This window comes from Aotus nancymaae, unplaced genomic scaffold (genome assembly GCF_030222135.1).
Source record: "Aotus nancymaae isolate 86718 unplaced genomic scaffold, 86718_ANA_hifiasm-v0.15.2.pri h1tg000010l, whole genome shotgun sequence".
Lineage (NCBI taxonomy): Eukaryota > Metazoa > Chordata > Mammalia > Primates > Aotidae > Aotus > Aotus nancymaae.
In genome coordinates this window covers 29,177,550-29,200,006 of record NW_026988421.1, presented here as the reverse complement: position 1 = coordinate 29,200,006, position 22,457 = coordinate 29,177,550, and the positions used below count along the sequence as shown (strand labels likewise).

Sequence of the window (22,457 nt, the reverse complement as noted above, 5' to 3'; positions counted from 1 at the left end):
GCCACAACTATTTATACCATCTTTCACTATTGTTCTACTTTATAGGGTAGTGTTTTGTTGTTGTAAACTTGGTATTTTATGTCTACTGCCAAGCTACAGAATCTTAGTAGATAGCATTCAGAAAACTCTTTCCCTTGTCATTTTTCATGAAGAGAGAAGCCCAGGTTATTTACAGATGACTCATTGAGGGAAAACAACAACAACAACAATCTCCTGACTGTGTGGCTGTTTAGGTATATAAGAACTGCAGTACTTTACCATTGGGAGCTGATACTCATGAGTTTCTTCTTCCTGGGAGTGATGTTGAGTAGTTATGAGCTTTTCTAAGCTTATTCTCAGTCCTCGGAAGAAAAAGGCTATTATATTGAAATAGTTATTTGGGCTTTGGGATGCAGTACATCACAATGAAACGGGATTTTGGAGTGTGCTTTCTCCTGCTGGGTTATCTGTCATCTGCCTTTTAAAGTTCTCAGGTGCACCATTCTAATCCTCCAGACCTTTGTTGCAAACCTATTATCTATGGCTTGGTATGAATTAAATTGGAATTCTGTGTCCTGTAAAATTGACATGAAGAAAAGGAGTATTCATTTTCATACTTGATTCTTTAACAAAAAATTCAAGTTTTAGCCTGATTGGGTCCAATTTTTTATGTGTGTTGGATTAGATGGTCTTAAACAGAAGGGAAAGAATAGCAATCAAAGTAATCTCATTTTATGTTTTTATGTTTCACACATACACATATACTACATTATGTCAAATTAGTAAATACAAAGCTTTTGTATATGAATGTAAGTTTTATATTTAAAAGAAAGTACATGATTAGTTTTACCAAAATACACTTGCTATTGTTAGTTGTAGCTTCTACCCTTTATATGAGCCATTGTTCGGGGGAGTACCTGTTTTGTTACTGGTGATAAACTATAAGGGAAATTTTAATATAAGAGCATATTTCCCCTAGATTTTAAAAAAGCAGGTCATTATTTATGTCAACTGCAGGACAGTGCAATCTTTTGGGGAGAAGTGGTAAAATGAGGATAAAATGAATACAGGATTCCAGCAGCTTGAAAATAACATAGTATTTGACCAAAATCTCTTTTGTATTTCCTACTCTGGTTCAATTCCAGTAGTCCTGGAAATGTGCCTATGGACTATTTACAGTGAGATTATAAAACTGAATCATGATTTTGGTGACTAGAAGCCAGAGCATGTGGCTACAGCACCCCAGCTGGCAGTAAGCTCTCCCTAGGTTTATGAATGTAGTTAGATGGTCCCCAACTGTTTACAAGACAGCAGAGGTGAGATTTTTGATTGACAAGTCAGAAATGCATTAGATCATTCTCTCTGCCAGTCTCTGGTTCATGCTGTTAAAAATGTCAGCCTCCAAGTTTGAATGGCAGCCTGAGGGCCTTAGAAGCTTTTTGTTTTCTGAGATGGAAACACAAATTGGATGTGTGCCTGAGCGCTTCATCCTGGGCTGTAATTTCATCTTTTAGCTAAGAACCACAAGGTACATGAGCAAAGCACCCTGTAAACAATAATACTGTGGAAAAAAAATAAACAAGGTCGTGTTTCTGGTACGTTGATCCGATGGTGTCCTGACCTCTATCACGTTGAACATCTCCACTCTGATTGCTGTTCCCTTTGGCATTACAATGAGAGAAAGAGAGACTGACATAGGAAGAAAAGATTTAAAGTTGCAGTATCGTTGCACATTCCTTGTATTGGCTATGAAATATTGAACTGTCAGAATGTGACACTTGGTTTTTTAAGCAACCTTTCTTGTTTGAGGTGTTTGCAGTTCATTCCTTTTTCCCCCATTTGTCTGCTTTCATTGATAGGGTTGGAAGTAGTTGCCTTAAATGCATGGAAAGGGACAGTGTTAAAGAGAAGTGGTGCTGATGGAGCCAAACAAACTTAACCCTGGAAAATAAATGTAGGCTGTGGGCAAAGGAGATAAAGTTGGGTTAGTGTATTATTAATAGTGGGATTTATGGAACACCCTATTATAAGGAAGAATCAGGTTAGGTCCCAGTTCTGTTTTTGTGGAGGCAGGAAGTTGGGAAGGTGGTACTGGGTAAAGAGATCCGTTGAGATAGTTTATTAAACTGATAGTCTACTATATGGCAGTATTGCTAGGCCAATCAGAATTCACCCAGCTATTTTATTTATTGCTCTGATTATCCAGTGTCTTCAACAAGTGGTGAAATTATAGAAGACTTTAACATTTTGGAAAGAAAATTTTTTTATGTGGAAAGTTTGTGTTTATAGTAAGAAAGTTCATTAATAGGTAATATGGAAGAAACATTGTGCTTATATTAGTTCAACTTATGGCACATGAATAGAAAATCTTCCTTGAAAAAGCCACCATATATTTTTGGAAAATATTTTGTAGTAATAGAATGAGTTTTCTATTATGTTTTAAATTACATCTTTTTTTTTAAACTATAAGTATGAATTTGTAAATCACAGTACATCTTAAAACAGCATATATATTTGAAAAAACTTTTTTCTTCTAAGGAAGCACTGTTGATGTATGCTCTCATTTTCCTCCATTTTTGGGCATAGAATTTGTAAGTAAAGTTTTACTGAGAATGACCTTTATGCAGTTCTTCTGGAGTATTGAAAAGAATTTGTATTGAAAAGTACTTCAGTGACTGGGCACTGTGGCTCAAACCTGTAATCCCAACACTTTGGGAGGCTGAAGTGGGTGGATCACTTGAGCTCAGGAGTTCCAGACCAGCCTGGGCAACATGATGAAACCTCGTCTTTACCAAAAATATAAAAAATTAGCCAGGCATGGTGGCACTGGTCTGTGGTCCCAGCTACTTGGGAGGCTGAGGTGGGAGGATTGCTTGAGCCTTGAAGGTTGAGGTTGCAGTGAGCTGAGATCATAAGACTGCACTCCAGCCTGGGTTGACAGAGTGAGACTCTATCTTTTTAAAAAAAGCAACTATTTAGCTTAGCCCTCTCCTCTGCAGCTATGAAAGGCAAGAGCTGTGTTGTGTCAGTCCAGTGAAATGCACTGGAAAAATGGTGTTGGTAATTCCTGCTTTGAGGTCATGCTAGAAAGAGAGGAGATAATACTTATAAAATATAAGTCCTGCTCCTTTGTATCCAGATTTTTGTCCTTAAAAATATTGTGCTCAGAAAGTAATACCAAAGGGAGGGATATTAAGAACTAGTTATTGTTGTTTTTAAGTATTGCTCTGAATTTTTAAAGCATAAACATTGATGTAGATTTGCATTTAAGCTATGAGAACCCACTGTCTTGACTCAGTGGGGGAGTTTTCAAAAATCATTCTTGTAGAAATTGATTTCTCATTGGCTGATTTCTACAGGATGAATGAAAACAAACCATTTTTTGCAATCTTAGAAGAATAAGAGGAATGCAAGTATTTAATAAATGAGACTGAAATGTACTTTTATGGAGTTTTCTAAATCTAGTACAAAGACACTATACAAAATTTCTTCTTCTTTGGTGTATTATGCATCAATACATTGAAAATGCCTCACAGTTTATGGGCTTTTTATACCACACCTCCACAATTAATGATTAGCTTTATTATTTAAACTCCAGGCTTGCCTCATGAGCAAACATCAGTGTATTTATGGAACCATAGAATTTAAGCATTGGACCAGACATCAGAGGACCATCTAGTCACATATGTCTCATGATATAGGAATCCTTTATGAAATGTGTTTGGCAGGGAGTTATCTAATCCCTGCCTGCTCACCACCATTATTGGTCAATCGAACGTCTTGAAGGATCTTGCTTTCTACTTTGTTGATTCTATTAGAAAGTTTTTCCTTGGCCGGGCATGGTAGCTCACGCCTATAATCCCAGCACTTTAGGAGGCTGAGGCAGGCGGATTGCCTGAGCTCAGGAGTTCAAGATTAGGCTGGGCAGCATGGTAAAACCCCGTCTCTACTAAAAAATCCAAAAGATTAGCCAGGCTAGTGGCATGGGCCTATAGTCTCAGCTACTTGGGAGGCTGAGGCACGAGAATTGCTTGAACCTCGAGACAGAGGTTGCAGTCAGCCGAGATCATACCACTGTATTCCAGTCTGGGGTACAATAGTGAGACTCTGTCTCAAAAAAAAAAAAAAAAAAAAAGTTTTTCTCAAGAAGGAACTAAACTTTTTATCTTTTTCACATATTTGTATGTTTGAGGATAGCTATCATGTTGCTTATATCTTCTGTTCCCCAGGTTGAATGTTTCTTTTCTGGTTCTGTTAGTGTTTCTTTAGAAAACTGTCAATAATCATTCCTGCCATTTTCATAACCAATTCTGGTGTTATCCTGCTTGTCCTTCCTCATGAATACATCCCACATTTGATAGTGTCTTCATTACATTGTGGCATGCATAACTAGAGGCAGTGCTGAAAAAAATCTGCAATAATATAGTGTGTAAAGAAAGGTGGGCTGGGTGCAGTGGCTCACGCCTGTAATTCCAGCACTTTGGGAGGCCGAGGTGCTTGGATCACTTGAGTCCAAGAGTTTGAGACCAGCCTGGCCAACATGGTGAAACCTCGCCTCTACTAAAAATGCAAAAATTAGCTGGTCATGGTGGTATATGCCTATAATCCCAGCTACTTGGGAAGCTGACGCATGTGAATCGCCTGAACCTGGGAGGCAGAGGTTGCAGTAAGCCGTGATCACACCCACTGCATTGCAGCCTGGGCGACAGAGTGAGACTTTGTCTCTGTCTTTAAAAAAAAAAAAAAGTGTAATAAGGCAGAATACAGTGTAAACACATCTTGTTTTGAACAAATTTGAATAATGTAATTACTGCCTAAGATTTCACATACCTCTTTGTTGTGAATGACGGAAAAATTTCCAAGAACTTAGCCTGGGTTTGTTTCCTCATCTTTTCTTTGAAGCCAGAAAAGCATATGTAAGCACTTTGACAAATGACAATGTAGTCGCATATCAGAGTGGTACAGGTATTTTAAACCTAGCCCCAGTTCCTGAAGATGGTGAACATCTGCTTAGAGGTACTGTAGAGCTCCACAATGCACTAATTGAATTACTCTTTTCTGGAGTTGCCGACTGCACTAATTGAATTAGAATCGTGTGTGTGTGTGTGTGTGTGTGTGTGTGTGTGTGTGTATAACTGAGAGAATCCCAACCTTAACGGGAGAGACTATGAGAGACATGACTGATGGTGTGTACTGTGCTGCTATCTAATGGCAGCCTATGGAACTACTACATGGTCTCCAGGGAAGAGAAAATACAGTGTGACCTCAGTCTAACCCCATCCAGTTTAGTTCAAAAGGTCCCAGGATGTATTTTTGTAATTCTAAATTGAAAAGAAAAGAATGTGATACATTTTTTTATTAAAAATTAAGGTGTGTTTTATTAGGCATAAAGTTTTTTTAGTACTAAGTTGTAAATATTCAACTGAATTAAAAATCTCTTTTAATCAGTGAAAAAAAGTTGGTGGATCATCTTTTTTCTCATTTTGCCCTTCAGTGACATAAACATAAAAAGAAATTAACATTTTAAAAATATCTTAGCATCATAGAAAGGATAAATGATACAGGGCTTGTTCATATTTTTAGATTCAGCTTTTTTTTGGTTGTTAGAAATACTGAGGTCAGTCAGTTTAAAGGTGTTAATCAGATTTTACTATATAAAATGAAAAATTGTTATAGAGAAAAATGTATACTGAGGTCAGTCAGTTTAAAGATGTTATCAGATTTTGCTTGTATATGATTATGCTTATATAAAATGAAAAATTGTTATAGAGAAAAATGTTTAGTTATAGTAATATTAAAGCAAGTTGTAAAGATCGCTGTTGTTCTACTTAATAGTTTAAAAATTAACTTTACCACAAATTTGGGTAAGTTTTAAACCCTCCTAAGTGAAGTCAGTGATTTTGTTCCTTTAAAAGAAAAAAAGAATCTTAGTCACAATGTAATGATTTTTGTAAACATGATGCAAATGTAGTCCTGTGCAACATTAAAAGCAAATACATTGAGGACAACTCAATATGAAATGTATTTTGATTCAGTTTAACTCTAGCCATTCTAACTTGTAAAAATGGCCCTTAACAGAAAAATACATATGTATCATCACTTGATTTATGGAATGTGTATGTGTGCATATAAAACCAGTTCAGTAATAGGAAAGTGCTATTGGTTACCGTTCTGAGCATTTAAAATGATCACTCTCCATTTGATCACAGTAAATATAAAGAAACAAGTATATAGCATAGAAAAGTTTTCATTTCTTCTATGTAATCTTCATTATTAAAATGTTTGTATATACCATTATTTTGTAGGCCAATTTGTTTTTCATTGTGAGATTGAGGTACTTAGATTTCTTATACAAATAGCTCTCACTAAAATGACTAGCATATATAATTTGTACTTTCTATATTGTCCTTAGGGCCATTTTACTGATTTAGAAAATCCTTTTGACATCATGTAGATGTAAGGCTTTACAGATAACATGGCCTTCACAACTAGCCACAACTCCATTCAATTCACATAGAGTATCTTTTATTTGCCAATTACTGTACAAAGTATTTGGCATAAATTAAGATTCAGACTCTATCCTCAAGGAGCTTATAGTTATTTGTTATACATGTATTAAGTACTTATGTACCAGTCATTATGTATATAAATTACTAGTATTGATAACCAGTAGTCATATGTATTTTTTTCCCACTTATTGATCTAGAGGTCTGGCCTAGTAGCAGTCCTAAGGAAATGGTATACTTATGTTCATATCAGATATATCTCATCTCAACAAAAAAGTGATAATGTATATTTCAGACTAGTCTATGTCTTAAATGGTTTTCTCTCTGTCTTTACATACCTCCTAAGAGAATAGTGATGTTTGTGATACCGCTACATGTAGCTTAAAAAGAGATGATAATATTTGTTACAGTGCCTCCTACTGGTAGATCATAGATTTTCAATCCTTGTTGTCTTCAGAATTTGTAGTTCCCACTGGTGATTTGGTGGTTAGTTTGGGGCTTCTACTGAGGATATAACTGAGAAAGAGTCTGCTGCATACAAGGTATAAAGTGCTTCTTTAAACAGTGGATTTCTAGAACCTAAATTGTCCTGGGACCAGCTCGATATAAAAATTCATAGAAACCTGTTTTTCACAGAGTATGGTAACTCCTTGCCATAGTGCTGTAGTGTTAAAATTCACATTGGCCAGGTTGTTCTGTAAATTAAACACTGACAGCTACCCTCAGGGGAACAGCCAATGTATTTATGATGATGTGCTGATTACACAAAATACACTGCAAGCAGAAAACAGCTGCAGAGAATAAACCTCTTAAAAAGAATACAATTACAAATAGCACCCTCAGTATTTCTGGTGGTGAGTGTAGAATACAGCATGCTAATGTAGGTTTCTTACTTAGTCTGCCTGAAAACAAAAAATCTGAAGGAGATATGTTAAATTATGGTTGAATGCACATGTGTTGCCAGGATAGCAGTGAACAAATTTCCTTTCTGAAGAGCATGGCTGTAAGTGCACAGATTTAAGGTGTGGAGTAGTCTAACTACCCTCCCCCATTCTGTTAGTAGGTTTTATTAGTGGTTTTCTCATATATGGTAGGGCATGGCCTTGAGGTTATAGGGGTTCTAGACATTTGAAAGCTATTACACAATGAATGGGGCAGAAGGGTAACTAAATTGTGGTTACCAATTTCTGGTAAAAACTCGATATGTTAGGGTTTAGTTATCAATATTTCATTTGAAGATACAACTATATATTTTCATTGTTATTAATGGCATTGAAGATGTGTGCCCTTGGAATTAATAAAAGGAGTCATGACTCTGTGGTAAGATCTTTCTGATTTCTTAGATTCAGTTTTTCAGGAATAATTGTGTTTTAGGACATTGGAATAGTGAGGTGATTATATATTTGTAGGAATATCAGCTCTCAAATATGTCCCTTTTCATTCTTACATCTTACAGGTAAGATTAGAAAAAATTTTAGTTTTCTCCGTTTGAGATTCTCTCTGTTAGCGCTTAGGGTCAGTATCTATAAAATATATTTCAACTGCTGAGCATGCTAGCTTCTGTTTAAATTAGTAGAAAATATGTTGATCTTTCAAGACATAAATTTACTCAAGCCAACTGTAAGGTATAGTGGAGGGACATAGTGATTGGAAACAGTTCACTTCACCTGCCTGAAACTAAGAATCAACTCTTCAGTATATGGATCACTGGTATGTAATAATCGACTATTATTGGTCTGTCTGTTGGTCTCTTTTAAAATAGGTTTGGAACCTCCTGGAGTTATTTTCTTGCTCTACTGACATCAATCCCATGTGGCAGAGGAGTTGTGTATAATCGCTTTGGTTTAATCAATAGAATAATTGATAAACCGGATAAGATTTAAACTGATTATAGCCCCAACAGAATTCCCCAGAGGCCTTGGACTCTCTTAATTTTGACATGTGTGTTGTGTACCCTGAGGATGAAGTGCAGTTTGAATTATCTGCTTTTATTTGCTTAATGACGGGGAGGGTGTTAAAGTCAAATGTTTAATTAACCCAGCAATGGGCTGCGTTGTCACTTACACACAGCTGATTGAGATATCTCATGGAGAATACTGAATAGGAATGATAATGTGGCACTGGGATGGAAGATTGCTTTTTCAATCCATTTGCTGGGTCACTGCTTTGAATGTCTTATTGGATGAAAGGCATTCAGCCTGGAGAAAAAATTCAGCATTTAAGTACATTTTTGTTCTCTTCCCGCCTCTAACCCACTCCCCCTGCTCAGAAGTTAACTAAAACAGATATGTTCTAGGTTTAATAAGCTATCCATGTACTAGAGATCAGGATAGCCAGTAGCCTCAAGCTACATAATTTCCTGTGGAGACAGAAAAATCCTACTAGCCTCTAAGGTATTCTAAATGTGATCTCTTTTGTCCCTCACATCCTGTGTCCCTTGCCATTATTGTGAGGTTGTCTTTCTTTACTTGTCTCTTGTCTTTTTCTGTATTGTTTGCTAGATGTGCAGCTACCTCTAGGGCCAAAGGCAGACCTTTTCCTCCTAAAGAAGCAAATAATCCAGTACATTTTTATTATTTGATACAACTGCCTTCTATTTGGTTATAATTCTGACTAAGTATTGTAGTGAGACTGTTGAACTATTTAGAGAGATGAAAATTTGAGGCATTATAGATTCTTGCTTTCTTGGCTACTGCTATTATATAAACGGTTGATGCTGTGTATATTTCATTTTGTTGAGAGGCACTTTGCTTTCTGTATGGACTACAAAACCAGGCCAGGAAAGATTCTAATATTCAACACCATCAAAAATGCAGTCTAGGCAACTGGAGTTTTAATGACTTGCTGCCCACAAAAAATCCCCGACTAGCTTTATAATCAAATGTAGAAATTCATTGAAGGCATATGAGCAAAACATTAAAAAAAAATTAACCATGTCTTTCCTTCTCTGTAGTTCTTATGTTTCTTCCCTCTATCTCCCAAAGATCTAAACCAGGAATTTACTAATTTTTTTGTTTGCTTTAGTCATTTGTATTCCAGAGAGCACAATAGGGAGAAGGATACAAGATTGATTTTTTTATGTGTGTCCTCTTGAAAGCAGAGTCTGGGGCATGTATACTGTGGGGGTGGTGGGGGGCGGTTACAAAGCAATAGCAGCATGCAGCTAGTGTTCAGGCACAGGTTGGACTTTTGCGGGTCAAGGCAGACCAGACAGAGTAGCTTATCTTGAGGGACACAAGTAATAGACCAAATATAGAGCAGCTATTTCAGGAATCATGTAGGTCATTTAATTATCCATTATGATTGAGTGGCTAATGCTCTTTTGGCAATTACATGACCTCTGTTATTCTTGAAACCTATCCAGGCCCTCGTGGGTTGAATGACCCACAAGTCAGTGCTCTCAGACTTCATTCCACTCAGAAGGAAAGGAGATGTTGGGAACCACTGGCATTTAGAAATGCCCATGCTTTCTTTACTGACCGCTACCCAGAATATCCTTTGTACAGCAGTGTTAGGCAACTAGTTTTGAAGTCAACTATTCTTTCATTGTGTATAGGAGCAAAAGGTGTATTATACACTTGTTTCCACAAGAGGGTATTTTGGCAGGAGGTACTTTAATACCACAATTAGCTATTATGGTATTCACAAATTCTGTACTGCAAGAACAACTACTATGATATTAAAATTAATGTTTGATATCTGTCAAACCAATTATATATTACCAAACTCTGAAGTTCGTGGTGTTTTCCATTCCATAATGCAACAAGTGCTATTGATGATAGCTAATAACAGATATTAGTATATTAGTAATAATTACTAATAGTAATTATAGTGACTGATATTAGTAATAACATGCCATTGATGATAACTAATAGCAGATTTTAAAATATTCATTAAAATTAGCTCAATTTGAATTTCAGTGCTACAGTGATTATTAAATTAAATGAAAAGGCCACTTTAAAATTAGGTTCTGATCAAAGACAAAATAATTTGGAAACATTTTGATTGTTTATCACTTTTTTCTTCAATCAACAAAGAATTATTAATATTTCCAAAGAAAACAATTTCTGCTAAATGATAGTAAAATTTTCTATAATTTAGTGACTTGTGAGATAATTTTGAGAAAAGCAAATGTACATGTCTTGTGATTCTTTAAATCGAAGATAGTTATGGTGTGGAAAGTAATGACAGCATAATCAAATTAATTGTAGCATTTGTCAGAAATGCACAAAATTCTGTGTAGTTAGCAAAATAGTAGATTAGAGGTATATAGCCATTCTCTAGCATTCCAATAATTTAAGACCTAGGCTTAAGAGAAATAATTTTGTTATCCTTTAAGTAGAAATTATTTGCATTGCTGTAGAAAAAAGCAGTTTCTTCTCTTGGAGAAAAAACATCTTTTAAAATTTTGTTACTTACCCATCAAAGAGCATTGCTTTAAAACAACTAAAAACAAAAACAAAAAACAACAAGGTTGTTTATCCCTGGAGTAGTATAATTAGCCATCTTCCCCAATAAATTTATTAAATTACCCCTGGTAGAACTTCAGACTAATCTGTTTTGGTTTTACTTTTATTTTGTTGTTTGGTGATGTTAACAAATGAAAAATTGAAGACATGAATTGGTGTTTATAACCTTTGACCCTTCAGAAATAGAAGACTTCTCACTCAAATTTTAAATCCTTAGGCCAATACTACCTTAGGGTCTGGCTACTTAGAGACCCATGAGAATACAATTAATCTGAGTTACATTTGCTGTTTTCTGTTTAAAAACATATTTTCTCTCATTCTAGTTTTTTCATTTCTGTAATAGAGATGAACAGAAAATGCAAAGCAGGATTTACAGCAAAAGTTACAGATTAAACTCAAGTATCCCAAACAAGGAGTATAATTAGTCTACTTGCCATTTTAAGAGGAAAGCAAGGGATATAATGTATGGTGTGTGGTTTTTTTTTCTTTCCATATGTTACTTTTCTTTAAGGCATACCCTTCAAAATCTATGCTAATACATGTTTTTCAGCCTTGGGAACCAAAAATTTATAGAAATAGGTGAGAGGAATGGTATTTGTAATTTTAAAGACCCAGAGAGACGTTAAGGCAGTATCATTAGTGGGGAAGTATAATAATAAGCCTGTATTAATAATTTCTTAATAATAAGGAAAAAATGATGAAACAAGAGCCAGTCCGTATTAGAGATATACACCTACACACAGATCTTAATCTAGCCCAGTCTAGCTTTCAGAAATGTAGTTTATTTACTTGAGATGGTTTTATATCTGGGGATATTAGCTTTTATCAAGTTTAAAGGAATCTTAAATTTCTTTCAAGATATTGTTGAATTATAATAAAATGGTAACACCAAAGCAAGGAAGATATCCAAGGGGATGAAAGTCATTTAGCAAAAAGCAACAAAAAACCGGAAACAAGGATGACAGAAAAAAAATGTCATCAGAGAGAAAGAATTTTGGCGTAATCCCAAGGGTTCTATAGTTCTCAATCCTATTTTGAGAAAAAAATATATATATATACGTAAGAAAATCTACAGAGGTCTTTGAGTTACAAAAATAACCAGATGTCCTTATTGGTAGAAGGCAAATGCTTGCCTCTTAATTTGCACAAAACTATGTGCAAAGGATCTCTGGATGAAATAAATATTTTTGTAAATATGGCAGAAAAGAAAATCATGGCATGAAAAAATCTGTCCAAAACACATAATGTAAGGGTAATGTCTTAAAGAGGAAAGCTTTTTTTTTTTTAAGATTCATATAGATTTAAAGATAAAAAGTAAGTGAAGATAGTTATATTTTTGTTTACATGATAAGTATGCTTGGCTTTTTATTATGTATGTGTTTCTATCTCAAATCCCCCTGGTGAATTTTAATTTTACTTTGCTTATTTCATTACTTTGTACATTGTTGTTGTATTTTGAACAGTGTATGAACATATGTATGAATTGCTTTTTTTTCCTGAAATAATGATTGTCCTTTTAGTTCCATCAAGAAAAAAACAACCTACAGTAGTATAAGATGCCTGCTTGCAAACCAATTTGAGATTTTAAAATATTAACCCACATTTTAATAAATAGATGGAGGTTTGTAATTGCATTTGTACATTAAGCAGGATAAAAATGTAAAAAAAAATCTACTTGAAAGGGTAAGGTAGGAAGTTTTTTTGTTTTTAAATCAAGGCTTTAGCACCAAAAAAAAAAAAAACCTTTAAAGTTTAAACGGACTATTACTTCTGATGTGGAGCATATTGCCATAATTACAAACTCTTTTATATACTCATAGTCATTGCTAAGTTGATGTTCAAACCTTTGATTAAGAAGTCACAAAGCTGAATGTGTTCAGACAGCTGTGTAACATGGCTCCTATTCACAAAACAGAGATAACTGTTTTAGCCCCCCACCTTTTTTGGTCCCCACATTTATTGCTACAAATTTGTCTTTCTCCCATAGGTAGACTTTTAATTAATGGTAAAATAATAAAAATGTTGTATTGTGATATTTTCGGTGACTCGAAAGTTAACAGAAAGCAACACTGCTCATTCATGCCCTTGTCTTGTCACTCCCTGGTGCAGTTCATCTCTTCTATCCTTCTTATCAGAGTATCTCAGTGCTTACTTGAGCTTGTTTATCTTAAAAGAGCAGGAGGCAGGCTTTTAGGGTGTAAGCTACATGTTCCAGTGTAACAGGCACCAATGCTGTTTGACTTGAAAAACATTCGATCTCTCACATTAACAGCCCATGTCACTGTAATAGGTACCACAGCCGGGTTGTTCAGTTTTCTATTATTTTAGCTTCGAAATAACTGTTAGTGCTGCCCCAAAATCTTCGTGTATAAAATTGTATATTGGCTGTCCCCAGGACTCGTAAGTAAACAAGGTGATGTGTGGCCAGAGGGAGGATATTTGTTGGCTTTGTTTTAAATAATAATTGATCCTATCTAAAGATGTTTTTTGTCTGATACCTGATAGTGTGCTGCATGACACTGCTTGTGTAAATTTGCAGACCTAGCAATATTTTAAGGAAAATTTTTGTTACTAATGTGCTCAATAACTGTTAATTATGAACTTTCATTTTTTTCTCTGATAATGAAACATTTAGTTTTTATGAAGCTTAACTTCAAAGATCCTGCACAATTTTCCTAAGTATAGCAGTTTGCACAGCAGTTGTTGAAAATGGGCAAGCAAGAATTTAAAGGGAATGTTTGTTAGACTTAAAATATTATTTTATTTAAAAATATTCAGTTGATGGTATAATTTCTGTGCTAGGAATAGTTTTACAGTTGTATTCAGGTAGCAGTATTAAAAGAATAGAAAACAAAATTCATAAAATCAGATAGACGTTTTCCTCCGCTTTAAGAGTACTTCTCTTTTTAATAGTGGTAGAATGACAGCAGATAATTTTAATCCTTCCTTCCTCTATTTTCAAGAATCTAATTTTTCTCATTCTTATTTTTTTCTGATACATTACCAGGCCACCCAGTTACTTTCTTCGAATTGAAACTAAATTATATACATCAGCTAGAACAAGCATAATTGGTTGAAAGGCAGCCATCTATCTAGGGAGTTCGTCTAAATACTGAATGTGTCATGCGCTTTGACATGACATATCTGTAATCTCTGAATACAGAAAGCACTTTCTGTGTTAGCTGTAGGTGTTAAAGCAGTAGTGTGTTTTAAGAATGTGTGCTGTGCAAATTCTGGCTTGTGAGGTAATGACAAGTGTTAGCCTGTATAGGCAATATATTTTTCCCCGAGGTCCCCACACACCTAGTTTCCCTCAAGCTCATCATCTCTGTCAGGTTAATCAATAGGCACCGTATGGCAGAGGGTCAGTAATCAGTGTCATCGTGCCTTTAAATCGTGTTGAAAATTTGCTTAAAGCCTGGGCCAATTAACATCGAGATGATGAATGGATGGGAAGATGGGAAGAGCCTGCCGCTCAGGGGCTTTGTGAGGAGGAGATGCTCAGCTGTTGAGCAGCAGACACCAGCGAATAAAATCAGCCATTCATGTGAGCTCAGTCCACCCACTCTTAATGATAATGTCAATCTAGCAAAATATATACACATTGGAGTTGTCACGAGTTCATAAATCAAAGGAGTTTGTCAAAGGCATTCAGATTAACGAGGCAGCAGCAATAACAAGTCAAATTTGCATAGAGAATTGCTCGAATCTCAGTAAATTATGATCCTGTTTTTCATTTGATTATTTGCTAATGTCTCAAGAGGGAGAATGATTATATTAGCATGCAAAATCTACTCCAGAAGTAGAAATCTGAGGTATAGAAGACCAGTGCACTATGACAATTAATCAGTTTCTGCATACTAGCATAAATGCACAAGGCCCAGAAATGAACTTCTTTTTTATTATTATTTCTCCTTGCTACTGATCCAAATGGTTCAGCTTGACAGAGACTTTATATTGCTTTAACAGTGTTCTGAATTGTGCCTGCAGGCAAGACATAGTTATGCAGCTATAACCAACCTATCCATCTGCCAACCAGATTGGAATTCTCCTATCCAAGGCTTCCATTAACCCCCACTGACAGCTCCAAACAGGATTAAGAATTTGGAAGCATAAAAAATAGTTGTTCTTTGCAAATATACACAATCCCTCTGCATTTTGAGAAAGGCTGCATCTGTAGTGTTTTATGATTAGTGTCGGACAGCGTGATGGGGAAAAAGCCTGCTTGGCAGTTTTTTGACTTCTGTCACAAGGAGTAAGGCAGTGCTAATGGAAGTCCTCTTTGGTTGTCCCAGAGAATGTTGTCCATTCTATCTAGTTGTTAGCACTGTACTCGGAATTGGTATATTACTAGAAAAGAGCACTCCTAGAAAGCTTTAACTGGTGGATCTGTTGAATTTAGCAGTATAGGGAGGCTTTGATGTGGTTGTGGTTTAATAGAGTATGTCAAATGATAAAAATGCTGGAGAAGCAATGTGCATGAAAACATGCCAGAGAATATCTTATGAGGACACTTTAGGTGCTCCCTAAAACGAGTCCTTGAATAGGATTCTCCGATCAGCTTCTGAACTTAAATAACCTAAGTTTTTTACCTCATTGTATGCTAAAAGGATTAATTAAAATTTGTTTATAACATACACACAGTGGTTTTTATGTCACCTTTCATTGAAGAGTTTGAGTGATTTTGTCCGTGTAACTAAATTACCTTTTAACCTTGTAGAATAATAATTTCTGTTTTTGTAAATTATAAATCATGTATAATTGGAGGCTATAATTAGCTCCAAGTCACATAATAAGTTAATGGGAAAAAGTATTAATCCAATTACTAATTTACCATTGCAGCTCACTGTTCTGTTTGCAATTAGTTACTAGAAATTGGTCTCAAGATTTTCCTTCATGTGGGTTGTCATTCTACACAATGATGAGCAGATGATTTCATTTTTAACATGTGTTCAAAATCAGAGTTATAATTCACTACAATTTACCTGCTTTGCTAAAAATGATATAATTATCCCAGTTACAGAGTCTTTTGAATCCTCCCAGTGAAGTATGTGGCGTAAGTAGGAAATGTTAGCTTGTAGCTTTGGTTATTTTATTTATTTATTTATTTATTTATTTATTTATTTAGAGATGGAGTTTCGCTCTTGTTACCCAGGCTGGAGTGCAATGGCACGATCTCGGCTCACCGCAACCTCTGCCTCCTGGGTTCAAGCAATTCTCCTGCCTCAGCCTCCCAAGTAGCTGGGACTACAGGCGTGCGCCACCATGCCCAGCTAACTTTTGTATTTTTTAGTAGAGACGGGGTTTCACCTTGTTGACCAGGATAGTCTTGATCTCTTGACCTCGTGATCCACCCGTCTCGGCCTCCCAAAGTGCTGGGATTATAGGCATGAGCCACCGCGCCCACCCCGGTTATTTTATTTATAACAGATGTCTCTTCAAGCAAGCTTGGGCTTTATTCCACCATCCAACCTTGAGCAAGATGCTTACTCAAAGATTATTATAAATCATTATGAGTGGCTTGACTTTTCATCACTGTATAAATTAGTTTTTTATTTGATTATATAATCAACTATTAATTATCCATTTTATCAGGAGTTGTGTGTTCAAATAGATCACTGAAAATAGTAAATAAGCCACTTGCTAGGTCATGGAGAATATTGCCCCAGCTATGAACCTGCTGTGGGCTACCATCAAAACCTCTTTACTTCTTGAATTGGACAGTCAGAAATACAAACAAAAACCCCTCAAAGTTAGGAATGCTTTGGTTAACGGTTGCCAAACTTTGTAAAGGGCCAGGAAATAAACATTTGAGCCTTTGTGGGACATAGGATCTCTCTTGTGGCCACTTACCTCTTCCACTGTAGTGTGAAAGCAGCCACAGACAAAACGTAAACTTTATTTGCAAAAATATGTGTCAGGCCAGAGCTTGTAACTGGTGCTCTAAATTATCATACAGGCATTATAAGTGGTGGGATAGTAGGACTGCAGTTGGGCTGCCATTGAAGTTCCCCTGCAATAAAAAACAAACAGACATTTTTTAAGCTAGCTGGACAGTGTGGGTTTAGGGTTTTAATTATTCATTGAATGTCTGTTATCTGTATATTTATGTAATGTGTTAGTGGGTAGAGGGAGCTACAAAGACTTTTCCCAGTAATCTTTCAATCTTACTGGTTAGCTGAAAGTAACAGTGCAAACATTTATCTAATTAAGTGCCAGTTGTATGGATCAAGATTAACATTTAGTTAGGGAATTTCCAGTAGACTAAGGTGGAGTAGTTGTATGGTTTCTTAGAGAAGATGACAGTTGAACCTCATTTTAAGAATATGTAAGGCTTGAATAGATGAGATAATCTTGTGTTTATAATTGTTGAATGAACTAGATTGGAGTTAAGAATACTTTCAGGCCAGGTGCAGTGGCTCACACCTATAATTCCAGCCCTTTGGGAGGCTGAGACAGGAGGATTGCTTGAGGCCAGGAGTTTGAGACCAGCTGAGCAATATAGTGAGACCCTCATCTCTACAAAAAAAAAAAAAAAAAAAAATAGAAAAATTAGCCTGGTGTGGTGGCACATACCTGTAGTCCTAGCTGCTAGAGAGGCTGAGGCAGGAGGATTACTTGACCCCAGGAATTGGAGGTTACAAGGAGCTATGATCATGCCACTGTACTCCAGCCTGATGTGACAGAGCAAGACCCTGTCTTTAAAAAAGAATCCTTCCAGCCTAAAAATTTCAAGATCATATCACCTGTTAGTGAGAGTATGAAGAAACTTGCTTAACTGGAGCAGAAAAGATATGTTGAGGAAAATAAGTTGGTGAAATGTAGGAAATTCTGAATGGTCCTGAAAACAAGGCCTAGAACTTCATATTTGATTTCATGGAAATAAAGAGCCACTAAAAATATTTTAGGGAAAGACCATTATGATGGTAACGGTGTTGAAGAAAGATTAATCTGGCAATAGCATTCAATCCAAGAAACTTTTTTTTTTCCTTTGAGACAGGGTCTCACTCTGTCACCCAGGCTGGAGCACAATGACATGATCATACCCTGAACTCCTGGCTCAAGTGGTCCTCCCACCTTAACCTCTTGAGTAGCTAGGACTGTAGGCATGTGCCACTATGCCCAGCTGATTTTTTTTTTTTTTTGTAGAGATAGGGTCTTGCTATGTTGCCTAGGTTGGTCTTGAACTTCTGGACTCAACCAGTCCTCCTGCCTCCACCTACCAACAAGAAAACATTTTAAAATTCACATTATATTTTCTAGCTTTGTGCTGAGCCTCTGAAATATAAGATGAAACAGAAACTGGCCCTGCCTTGAAGGAATTTACAGTGTAGTGTGGGGTGGGAAGCATGTTCATGTAGAGATATAACATAAAGAGATATAAAGAAATTAAGTGCCAATTGGAAGTGAAGTTTTTCTTCGGAATAATTAATTCTAACTGCGGGTTGGCCATAAAGGGATAAACAAAGGCTTCTCAGAGAAGGTATCATTTTAGCTGACTCTTAAATAAGGATTTTTAGTAGATGAAAAGATTGGGAAAGAGGCCTGTTACATGTTAAGGGACTAGAATTAACAAAAACACAGAGATGAAAGAGTGGTTTCCTTATTTTGGTGAATGATAAATAATGTCATGTAAATGGTGCATACACTTTGATGGAGAGTTAAGTTGGCTGTTTTACGGATGCTGTACTAAGAAGTTTGGGTTTATCCTGTTACTGCCAGAAAGCTATAAAAGGCTTTTGAGCAGAAAAGTAACCTTTCTACAATGATGATTCTAATGGCCAGGTGCGGTGGCTCATGCCTGTAATCCTGGCACTTTGGGAGGCTGAAGCGGGTGGATCACTTGAAGTCAGAAGTTTGAGACTAGCCTCTCCAACATGGTGAAACTCTGTTTCTACTAAAAATACAAAAAAAAAAAAAAAAAAAAATTAGCCAGGCATGGTGGTGGGTGCCTGTAATCCCAGCTATTCAGGAGGCTGGGGCAGGAGAATCGCCTGAACCTGGGAGGTAGAGGTTGTAGTGAGCCGAGATTGCGCCATTGCACTCCAGCCTGAGTGACAGAAGGAGACTCTGTCTCAAAAAGAAAAAAAAAAGAAAAGGAAAAAAAAAACAATGGTGATTCTGACTCTGGTGTGTAGAATATACCAGATACAGTCTGGACCACAGTAGAGGCAGTAGGAATGCAAAAGTAGGGTCAGATGTATTAAAATAGATGATTCAAAGGAAAACTTTGTAGACTGGAAATTAGCTAGGTATGTTCAAAGAAAAAAAAGGAATGAGTAAAAACTTACTCTTGAGGATTTAAGTCTAGGAAGAAATAAAAGTTGGGAGGAAAGAGCTGACCTAGAAATGAGTGAGGATGGTAAAAGAGTGCTTTAAATTTAGGTGTGTTGATTTTGAGACAGTTTGAGCTTATCATCTGAACAGTTTTTTAATATAATTACTCTTGTTTTGTATTCACCCAGTTTGGTTGTGGAAACATTTTATCCAAAATGCATCCCCAAGACTTAATGTATAAGCTTTAGCAGTATTTCATTTATTGACCTTTTCCTACCCAAACCTCTGTTACTAAGTCCGCAGGTGTTACAGCCCAAATGCATCTAGTTTGAAGTGAAATTCAGAGTTGTCAGGGAGACTTTTATTCTGCCCTTTCAACTCTAAGTTAGTAAGCACTGGGCCAAGAAATAAATAAAGGTAACAAGTTGTGTAGAATCTTTTACAGAAATACTTTAATATACTATAGTCCCCACTTATTCATAGGGGGTATGTTCCAAGACCCCAGTGGATTTTTGAGACCACGTGTTTTTTCCTATGCACACATACCTATGATTAAGTTTAATCTACAAATTAGGCATAGTAAGAGATTACCAACAAAAAGAATAAAATAGAACAGTTACAACTACACTGTAATAAAGGTTACATGAATGTGTTCTTTCTGTCTTAAAATATCTTACTGTACTCCACTCACTCTTCTGATGATGATGTGAGATAATAAAATGCCTATGTGATGAAATGAAGTGAGGTAAATGACCTAGGCATTGTGACACAGCATAAGGTTACTATTGACCCTTTGACAGTTTGCCGGAGGGAGGATCATCTGCTTCAGGTGATACTGGATTATTGAGCCATGAAGATGGTGGTGGGATGTCAGGAGCAGACAATGTCAATGATTCATGGTCAAGTAGCATGTACAGTGTGGATACACAGGACAGAGGGATAATTCACATCCTGGGCAGGACAGAGCTACTCAGAAAGGTGCACAATTGAAAACTATTTCTAGAATTTTCCATTTAACATTTTAGAAACTCAGTTGACTATAGTAACTGAAATTATGTGAGTGAAACTGAGTAAGGGGGGACTACTGTAAAGCTGCTATTCATAGAATATTATTATTTGAGGACTCAAACGCATTCTACAATTTATTTACTGCAATGAAACTTTCCATCCGAGTATTGGGATTCTGTTGTTCTGAGCAGTCAGGTTTGCTTAGGGTTGGTTTAAAGTTAAGCAATAGAATATAATGCTATACATTTGATGAAATTTTTCCCCTAACATTTATTTTTGTATTATTTTGTATTATTTTTTCCAAACCATTTGAAAGTTACAGACATAATGTTCCATTCCCCCTAAATGTTTCAGTGCATGTTTCCAAAAAATAGAGACATTTTAATAAAAATAATCACAGTACAAATGATCAAAATCAGGAAATTGAATGGATAAACAAAACTATGGCACATCCAAGTAGTAGATAATACTACTTGGCAATAAAAGGAAAACAAATACTGGTATTTGCAACAACATGAATGGATCTCAGATATTTTATGCTAAGTGATAAAAGCCAGATTCAAAGGTTACACATGATACAATTCCATTTATATGACATTCTGAAAGTGGCAAAAATTATTTAGCCAACAAATCAGTGATTTTCAGTGGGGAGAGTGTTGACTATTAAGGAGAATTTCAAGGTATTTTGGGAGTGATGGAAGTTTTCATTTTTTAATGGTGGTGGTAGTTATACAACTGTATGTGTTTGTTAAAATTTACAGAATTATATACCAAAAAGGGTGAATTTTTCTGTATGTAAATTTTAACAGTGGGGATACAATCAGGAATTAATATTGTATAGTGTTATTAGTTCATCTACAGATCTTAGTAAACATTTTCCAATTACCCCAAGAGTATGGGTTGTACCTTTATAGTTTCCTTTAATCTGAAACAATTTCTTAGTCTATTTCATAGCCTTGACATTTCTTAGGTACAGACTAGTAACTTTATGGAATGACTCTCATTTTGGGGTTAACCTGATGTTTTCTTATAAGTAGATTTAAGTTTTGTGGTTTTGACAAGGATACCTCACAAGTGATGTGCTGTTTTCAGTACATCATATCAAAAGGCACATAATGTTAAGGTGGCGTCTGCCGGTTTTCTCCACTTTGAGGTTATTCTTTTTTCATTTGTAACTATTAAGTATCTTATAGAAAAAATATTTTTAGATTATTGGACTATCCTGCTATTTGTCAAACTTTCACTCACTTATTCCAGTCTTAAATTTTACTTATGTTTTTGAGCTGGTATCTTGCTTGTGATGCCCAGGCTGCTCTCAAACTCCTGGGCTCAAGTACTCACTCTGCCTCCCCCTCCTGAGTAGCTGGGATGACAGGCACATGCCACAGCACTGGGCTCACTTGCTAATTTTAGCATCCATTGATGACTCTTGCTTATATTAATCACTTATCCTTAAATAGAATTTAGCTTAATGACCTAGGAAAATTATGCACATAGCTTATTGGGAATCCTCTATAGATAAAAATGCAAGAAATAACAGTGCTGCTGAGCTCTGCTGGGTGATGTTGGACAGGCTTTGAAAACTATTGAGGTGACAACTTAGGTACACATGGCTATTTCAACATTACCCTTTACCCTCAAGACTGTAGACCTAGTCATCTTATTCACTAGCATTGTGCTTTTACTCTTCAATATTAGGAGAGTACCTAATCCTTGTTCCTGGTATCATGACTGTTTAATGTCCCTACTTCTATTTTTTGTAACCACAAAGTTGGATTTTTTGTTTGATTTGATTTCTCATGATGGATGACCCAGAGTAAAAGTGTTGAGTTAACCTGTATAAAAAGAACAAGCTATGCCAATGTTTATGGGTTCCCCCCTTTTTTTGCTTAAGAGTTATTTTTAACAATACCACTTAAATATTCTTTGCCCTAATGGGATAGAAAGGGGACAGGAACTCCTAAGGAGCTCTGTGTTCTGTCAGTAACACCCTTCATGCTCCCTTTGTGTTTTCATTCTTTAAACATTTTCATAATATCTATCAGTGGTTATCCATCTAAATCTGATAAAATAGAGGGTCAGGAAGAAGAAAATTGTGGGTATGGGCTAGATAGTCACTACTCATGCTGTTAGGTTGAGATCACTATTTTTCACTTTATAATTCAGTATGGAGGAGTTTGCCAGCAATTGTGTATCAACCTGAGTACCTGTAGAATAA

The 22,457-nt window shown here is 36.0% G+C and overlaps 1 protein-coding gene across 7 annotated transcripts in view; it reads left to right on the top strand.

The window, feature by feature from the left end:
* Positions 1 to 22,457, top strand: part of BTRC (beta-transducin repeat containing E3 ubiquitin protein ligase) — a 196,611-nt gene that overhangs the window by 78,945 nt on the left and 95,209 nt on the right. The window contains exon 1 of one of the 7 annotated variants that reach the window (XM_012439502.3): positions 13,181 to 13,354. The exons of 5 other annotated variants lie outside the window; for them this stretch is intronic. The gene's annotated coding sequence lies outside the window, so the exon portion shown is untranslated. Of the gene's footprint in view, positions 1 to 13,180; positions 13,368 to 22,457 lie in introns of those variants that run through there. One more of the 7 variants, XM_012439501.3, reaches the window with a different exon arrangement.